We start from the raw sequence: 9,074 nt of genomic DNA, 5'->3' as shown, positions 1-9,074 counted from the left end.
TCCAGGTTTATATTAGGTGCAACAATGCATTAAGATGAAAAGTCAATATTCAGAGAAGAGACAACAGAGCCACAGAAGGATTAGGTAACTCACTCAATGTTATGAAGTGAGTTGTGAAGTAAAAGGTGTGAGGCCGGACATCAAAGTTCTGCTCCAACTTTCTAGCATAGTAATGAGTGTTGTATAGTTGGGGTATTTGAAGAAATGCTATGAGTCACACTCATGAGACCATCTCAAGGACAGAAAGGAATTATACTGAAGAAGAGTTAATGTCACTTTCCATTCCTGAGTGCCCTTGAGGTATGGAGTCAGGTAGAGGTCAGGAGAATCTATAACAAGCACTGTCAAAATCAGTTTTCCAAATAATATCTTACTGGGGAACCAACATTACCAATAGAGTTTACTCCTCAGAAAGCCCCAAAACCATGGCCCTAATCTTTTACCTTTTGGGAAGCAACATGTTCTCTCCAGATGTGCTTTCTATGTATATTTTTTCACACATTACTTCTCATCAGTTCATCTAATCAATAGCAATCACCATAGTAGATGACTGAGCTCTGCATCTATAAGAGTTATTAATATCTCACTATGGAAAGGGTTGTATTTAATGTAGGTGAGGGATAGCCTTGGGTCCAAACTGATAAGAGGTTACTGAATTTTCAGAAACATGTGAGAGGAAATGAAAGACCTATTTCAATACATATCAGCCTCGAAGCCTAGTCTCTCTAGTAGAAGAGAGTGTGTTTTGACAGTAGCCAAATGCCAAGTTGCCAGATGTGTACAAAAATAAACATTCTTGGCAGAGAAACTGAACAGTAGAGAACCCATTGGCTGAGTTTTCAGAAAAGATTGCTACAGTAAATCTAGTTTGGAATACTTATGCAAGCATATGAGAGCTGATAATAATAACTTCAAATGTGTTCATGGCAACCCATCAGAATAGTTTGGGGTAAGAGGTCCCATTAACTCAGTGGCAATGCCTTCAAAATTGAAGGTGAAACATGGTAGCTGTGTCATGTGCCTAAGTGTCAGAAGTATGTGAATAATTCCATTGATGTGTGTCCCTGGAGCATGAGGTTTAAATCTGTTCCCAAGAGGTAGAAGTAGACATATCTTAGGTGTCTTGCATCCAAGATCCATCCTCGTTTTGGCTCCTTACTATAGTCTGCAGGGCTCTCCAAAATCTGACTTCATTCTGTTCATCTTCTCCTGCCCCCTTCGCTCTACATACACTGACCCCTTCAAGATGGTGTGCTGCTACTGATATTTTTGTCCTCAACATCTTCATGTGCCTAGGTACCAGCCCAAATACAACCTTCTTATCTAAAATTGCTTACTAACATGCCTAAAATCTTCCTTCCTATTCTGTGCTAAAAATTTTTATTACATTTCTCTGCTTCGTATTTTATAGAATTAATCATTGTCTGAATACATATTTTAAGCTTTAAGCAGTTCCAACCTAGAAATATAAAAAAAAATTTAAAGGGCATCAAGGAATATGTCTAACCAAAAGTACTGGAAATATTTGTGGAAAGTAAAATTAAATTGTCTTCAGGTTTAAAAGATTAAAAAAATACAACAATCCCGGATAGAAAAACACATGCTTCTAATGCTTTCCCAAATGAAATATTTATCATTTAAGTGAAACAGTCCAGATAACAAATATTATTTTGTCTCTGTGTAGAATACACACGTGCATACATATGCACATATATAGACAGACACATATGTATGTATACTATGACATCCAAGTAGGAAGACTACTTGGGGGGGAGGGAAAAAAGTGAGCAAAGAGGCTTAAAAAAGGGTGATGGAAGGTTGACTGGGTACAAAATATGATATGCTTATGTGAAATCATAATGAAGCCTATTTTTTTGCCAAGCTAAAAATTTAGTGCAAAGAATAAGAAGAGTATCCATTTTGTAAAGCTGTTTTGAGGATGAAGTGAATTAGAATGTTTTCTACTGTTGCATAACAAATGACTAGGCCAAAATCTCAGCAGCAAAAATCAACCATTTTTACTGTGCTCATGGTCTGTGGGTCAGGAGTCTGGGATGGCTCAACATGACAGTCCTCATTCAGAATCTCTCATTTAGTAAGATATGGATGGGGCTGGTGTGCTTTGAAGACATGAATGGGTTGCATGGCTAAGACAGCTTACATGGATGGTTGTTTCTGCTGGCTGAGAGCTGGGGGCTTAAACTTGCCATAGAAGGAGTATATGCACATGCCTTTCCTAAGGGTGGGTCTCAGGCAGTCAGACTTTTTATTCCTCACTTCACTCAGAGCAGGTATCACAGGGGAGGGTGGTAGAATTTAGGGATCTTTTTCAACTTATCTTCAATGTCACATAGCAGCGTTTCACCGTCAGCCTAATGGTTTTGAGCAACATGGCTGCAGAGTTGAGAGGAAGCAATATAAACCCCAATGTTCAACAAGGAGAATTGTCAAAAAATTGTCAGGTACTTACATAACCACAAAACTGTCTGTTCTGTGAAATTATTAGTGTCATGTTTCTGACCTGATGGCATAGCCTTGGGCCTTTCCAACAAACTCTCCTATACCTTAGCCTTCATTGTCATTTTTGACTAATGTTATACTCTACAATACTTCTTGGCTGAGTGACTCTGGAAAGTGGATAAGCACTGAGCCAGTGACTGTCAGAGTCCATGTTATATAAACCACATAGTTAGTGGAGAAGAGGCCACAGCACTCCAATTACACTGTTTCCTGCTCACATCTCATGGGGCTTATTAGTCAACAAATCCTCCCTGAGGCACAGGCTTATGTAACTCAGCAACACAAACTTCGACCTGCAGAGCCCAAGGTAGATGCTAGCTCTGGACACCACTTAGAAATCATTATACCATAAGTGGTCAGACCCAGACCACTTTAATTTTGACTGGCTTTAATTTTAATAATTTTACTAGAGGAATTCTTATAGACCACTGATTTCAGTTATACAGTTCTGTTTCAAGAATACAGAAATCTCTTTCCTCTATAGAGATTTAAGAATGCAAAAGAAATATGCATTTTGTAATCAAGATAGAATTACCTTTTAAGTCATATTTACATTGTTGTGATTATAAGTAAATACAAAGAACAGTTTTAGAACAAATTTTCTTTACTCTTAACATAACCACTCTTACTGGTAAAAATCAAGATGGTACAAACTTTCCCAAACCCCTAGATTCTTGCTTCTTTGTCCTGAGTATGGGGCACCTGGGTCAATATCCTTTTATCTATGATGACATTAACCACATCCTTAGTGATCTGATCATCTTATAAGAAATTACGTATTTGGTGTTGAATTTATGACAATTTCTTGGGGCTGGGAGACATATTACCTAAATTACTACTTGTCCATTTTCACTCTTTAGTTTACTTTTAAAGATTTGTTTTGTTTTGTTTGTGTGTCTGTGTTTGGATGTGTACATGAGTACAAATGCCCGAAGAGGCCAGAAGAAGGATTTGAGCATTCTGGAGCCAGAATTCAAGGCAACTGTGAGCCACCTGACTTGCATGCTTGGATCTAAACTCTGAACTCTGGTTCATTGCAAGGGTGGAGAGTACTCTTAACCACGAGGGCCATTTTTCCAGGCCTTCATTTTTATTTATTGTTTTTGCAGCAAGACTATAAACCCCCAGGATTATGTTAATGGCTAAGTAAAGGAGATGTTAAAGATGTTTATTCTCTCTAAAGGCACCAGGCAGATGTAAAGGAATAATTACATCTAGGTACCAGAGTGTCAGGTTAATTGTGAGGAAAGAGGCAAAATACTACTTACTGGTAAATACCTGTTGACCTGTGCATTCTCATCCATGTGTGCAATATTCCAGTGCAATATTTGATTTGTGAATTGTCAAGACAGCAAAGAATGTTGACAGTTAGTTACTTTTTGTGAATTACAGGTACTCTCTAGATGATTCTAGCTTCATTACAGAGAAGCAAAAGCTGCTATCCAAAGAAGACAATTTACTTATGTCTATCAAGGTGCAGAGCAGGGCTAGAAGCCACTTTGGACTGCACAAGGTGGGATGCTTTACTCAGGCTGAAGGCACCAGTGCCTCCTCAGGGGCGTGTTTTTCACCTATGCTCTCCCCCTCCCTTTGCCGGTGAGATACAGGAGCAGGGACCACAGGAAATATCAGTATACCTACCCAAATCAGGCCCTAGGTTACCAATGCTGGGGGAAAATCAGATCCTTTGTCTCTTTAGGAAAAGTTTTTAAAAAGAATAAACTTTTGAAATGCAAATATTATATGAACTTTAGAGTTTAGTTCCCATGGTAAGCTGATATTGGAACACAGCCACACTCATTTATCTATGTGTTGCTTGTTTCTACTTTATATCATGACACGTGAAATTAGTAAACACACAGCCTATAGAACAGTGTAGCTGTAGTATATGCTTTTTGGCTTATTAGAAAATAATTGTGTAGATCTGTGATTGAATCTTTTCAGGGTTGAAAGAGGGACCTCAGTTGAGGAATTGTCTCCACTGGATTGGCCTGTGGGCATGTCTGTGGGAATTTTCTTAATTGCTAATGTATGTAAGGAGCCCCATCTACTATGGGTAGTGCCATTCCTGGCAGGTGGTCCTGGGTGGTATAATGAAGCAAGGTGAGCAAGCCACAGGGAGCAAGCCAGTAAGCAGTGTTCCTTCATGGTTTCTGCCTTGAGTCCCTGCCTTGACTTTTCTCGATGCTGGACTATAACCAGTAGGTCAAATGAACCTTTTCCTTTCCTAGCTGTTTTTTGGTCATGATATTTATCACAGCAACAGAAAAGTAACTAGGACACATTGTTTGCCTCAATTCTCTTTTTCAGTCCCTTTTTAAAAAAATGAGAAAATACTATTTCATCAATCGTTATAATCTATTTAAATTGAAATATAAAATGTTGATAAAAAACAAATGTAAAAGTTAAGTAAAAATCCACATGGAGCAGTATCTTTATTGTGGGTATAAAAACTAGCACCTAGTTTTCAGAAATGATATGGCTATAGGTATAAGAAATACTCATAAATATGAATATCTTCAACTCAACAAATTCCTAGGAACTTTTGTTAAGTACTATTTTTAAGACAGGGTCTCATTTTGAAGCCCAGGTTATTCTGGAATTCACTATTTAATCCAAGCTGGCTTGAACCTGCTATGATCTTCATATTTCAGCCACCCTAGTGCTCGGGTTACAGGTGTGAGCTACCATTCCTAGAGCTTGAGTTTTGTTTTAATATTAGTGGAATATTTCCTTCTAAAGTGAAAATAAGTCAGTCTCCACCTGGGCTTTTCCTGATTTTCATGAACTGCATAATCGGGTGCTATTGCCTTAGCACCCAAGAAATGTTGTAGGCAAGAATAACATTCTATGCAAGAGCTAAGAGCTAGCCTGCAAACTCAGTCCCTCCACTTTCATAACTGAGCTGACAGAAACATTTCACTAACCAATACAACAAAAAACTAACACTTTTAGAACGTGTGTACCATGAAATGTAGGTTATTTGTAGTACGTGATCACACATCCATATGTAAAACTAAGAGATAAAATAGGAAATCATTTTAAGGCAATTAAATGCAAATGATTATGAGATTGAGTAACTCATTGGAGTCTATCTTGAGAAGAAATCCCCATAAATTATATAACCAGTTCCAGACTGGCCCTGAGGCAGGGTGTCTGAAATCTATCAACTCAACTTACTCTACCCTTACAATGTCTTTTCATTACAATGTCTTTTCATTACAATGTAATTTTCTCTGATAATCACAAATTACTCTGGAAATCTAATTGACAAGAACACTAGGATATAAGCAAGCATTATTATGATCATTTCTGTGCTCTAACAGGGCATGAGAATCAGTAATGAAGCTGAGTTGACAGTTTTCCCTTAACCTTTCTCTCTTTCCTTCAGTTTCATTGAGCTGATGTGGCTTCTTTACTTACGAAGCATCCTTCAGACTTATGGAAAATTTCATCTGCACTTGTTTTTATGCAAGCAAATAATTCTACTCACCTTCACTTAAAGCTAGTGTCTGAGATAGCAGTCACAGGGCAGAATGAGAGGTGAAAGCATAGAGAAGCTTTAGCTATTTTTTTGTCTGTTTGTTTTGCTTTTTTTTTTTTTTTTTTTTTTTTTTTTTTTTTTTTTTTTTGCCATTAGCAGCACTGACAAATACCTTGTCCCCTGCATGAGAGGCTTTGCAAGAGCAAAGCATTTGCATCAAGGTTCCCCAGGTATGGTTGGGAAGCATTTCAGACTGCCCTTTCAGAGGTGCAGAAAACACCTTGTTGTAAAGGACTCTGGTATATCATTTGCCCAGTTACATGTAAGTGGAATGCAGACATGCAGCCCAGTCACCTTGTTCTATCTTCACCACTGACTGCTCTGCAATGTCACGGTGTGCTCTATCCTCACCCAGCATCTCATTTTCTCACACCCTTCGAACTGCAGACTGTGAAGCATCTAACCCCCCATGGCTTCTGTGACCATCTCACAGTTTTTTTTTCTTTCTTTTGTGAATACAACTTACATAAACTCATTCTTTCCTTAGGACTGCCATCATTTCTATGTGAGGAACTTGCCAAAGTTCTGTGAGAGATCATAAACCATGTTCAGTAAGAAAATGACAGATGAAAAAGTTAATTCCTATGACACTGCCAAATTAATAACCTTGTTCTGATTGTGGCTTGAGAATTGTTGCTAAGTAACCAGATGTTTCACCTACAAGCGAAAGGATATGGAACCAAGACATCTTATTTGTACTGAGTTAATATGAAGACAAAGTAGGGAAACTAGAACAAAAAACCCTCTCCCTCAGACATAATAGGCTCAGAAACAGGGCATTGTGGCACATGCCTCTAATCATAGCACCTGAAAGGTCAAGGCAGGATGATTGACTTGACTTTGAGCCTAGCCTGGGCTACATAGAGAGACTATCTCATCCAACCAAACCAGAGTCAAAACAAAACAAAATGGATCACAATCACACTCACAGTTGCCTAAGGAAGATCCAGCTGTGAGAGGCTGTAAAATTCCGTGTCTGTTTCTTCCAAACAAATCAAAGAGACCCAGAGTAAACAATTCTTGGGGCTTAGGTCACCAATATCCTGAAGAGATAGGACCTAACTTGGAGAAACAAGAGTTTAGGATGAACTGTCAGGGGTGTGTGCTGTTGCTGTCATTTCTTAGTGTAATTTTCTAACCAAGAGGTCTCTTCCCAACTTTAAAAGTTAGCTCTACTGGTGGCCATTGTTAATAATATGCTCAGGTTAGAGATGTCTGGGGCAAGTCAATGCTTCCTTGAAAATTGTCTCCCTGGTTGGGACCATACAGATGGTGCTGATATCACGAGCCCACCTGTAGTTATCATTCCACCGCTGCCAAAGATGAGAATTGTTTTCTGGTGGATTCGCTGTGAACACAGCTTCTTCTTTTTCCACATGGCTCACTTGAGTTAACAGTTGTTATCTATTTGATTAATAAATTTTAATCTCATTCATCCATGTAGATTTCTGGTGAATTTATGTTCAGAATGTTATTTTTATTTTATTACTTTTATTACTAACTTTCTGCCTTTGCTTTAGAATCCCCCTTCTGTTCCATTGTCCATCCTTTCCCCTTTCCTGCAGGGCCTTTGTGTAAGCATGGACTTCATTTATCCAGAGTTCTGGAGAATGTTTCTTTCACTTGGCCCTAAATGCCCCTAGGGCTTTAGAAGACCATGGCATTCAGTGTTTATGGCCTTTGTCCACTCTCTATTCAAAGGGGTACATACATCAAGAGACCAGATAAAAGTACAAAGAGACAAAATTTTAGAATGGTGTTCTTTTGGCTTGAGAAACTAAAAAGTGGCTATGTTGATCAATATCAGGTAACAAAAAATAAATACGTGTGGTGGTTTGTATAAGAACCTCCCACACTCCTATATTTGAATCCTTAGTCATCATCAGGGAGTGGCACTATTTGAGAATGATTAAAATATGTGACCTTGTTGGAGGAAGTGTGCCATTGGGGGTGGCTTTGAGGCTTAAAAAGACCATGCCAGGCCCATATCTGCCCTCCTCCTCTTCCTTTATGTCTTGGCCTGTAGATCAAGATGTAGCTCTCAGCTACATCTTCTGTACCATGTTTGCATGTTTCCATCCTCTCTGCCCTGACGATGATGGGCTAAACCTCTGAAACTGTAAGCCAGTCTCAATGAAATGTTTTCTCTTGCAAGAGTTGCCTTGGTCATGGTGTCTCTTCACGGCAATAGAGCAGTGAGTAAGACAAAGTGAAAACTGTACCCTCTTGTATGAAAATTAACAATGGAAGTAATATCAAGGATTTGTCTTGTCAGCCAAAGACCCACATTGGAGATCGAGAGTGTAGTTTGATGTGGGAAAATTATTGATAAGGGGCTTTGGGACCCAGAGTCAGTGTTGTTTGTGAGTCATGTTTTCTGTTTAGGTGGGGATGTACTAGCTTCTTAGCCACAGGTAAATGAAGACATGGCAAGACACAGATAATGGAAAACATTAGATTGGTACAGAAATCCACTAATCAGAAGAAGGCTGGTGGCTTGAGATTTAGGGCTGAGGGATGCTGCTGTGATAGGAGCTTCGCCAGGTTTAGAGTTGTTAGAGTAAGAAGCCCATGAAGGACAGGGGAGGACCACATGGAAGAGTTACCATGCAACTCAGTACTGTGAAGCTGAGTTGAACCACTGGGTGCCCAGTGGGAAAGAGAAAAGATCTATTTAAGCTGTAGTGGTCACAGAATGCCAGTCTCTAAATGCGTCCTGCCATTACTGGAATAAGTTTTTTTTTTTTTTTTTTTTATCACTAATGGCTGTAAAAACAGCACCTGCTAGGGTGAAGAAACCGAATCCACAGAGAAGAACACCCCAAATGCAAAGTAAGCTGTCAAATCCACAGTGTCTGTTTTGCACCAGCAGGCTCCAAGTTTTGATTATTTTATCACTGGATTTTCATATCTGAGACTCTTGGTAAGAGTCTCTACAAGTAGCAGAGTTTTATTATCTGAAGGTGATTTGAAAGTCATTGGTCTGCCCAAGTCTTCAGCTTGAGTCAGC

The sequence above is a fragment of the Cricetulus griseus genome, chromosome 2 (genome assembly GCF_003668045.3).
Source record: "Cricetulus griseus strain 17A/GY chromosome 2, alternate assembly CriGri-PICRH-1.0, whole genome shotgun sequence".
NCBI lineage: Eukaryota > Metazoa > Chordata > Mammalia > Rodentia > Cricetidae > Cricetulus > Cricetulus griseus.
The sequence above is the reverse complement of the archived record's forward strand: the minus strand, read 5'-3'. Positions refer to the sequence as shown.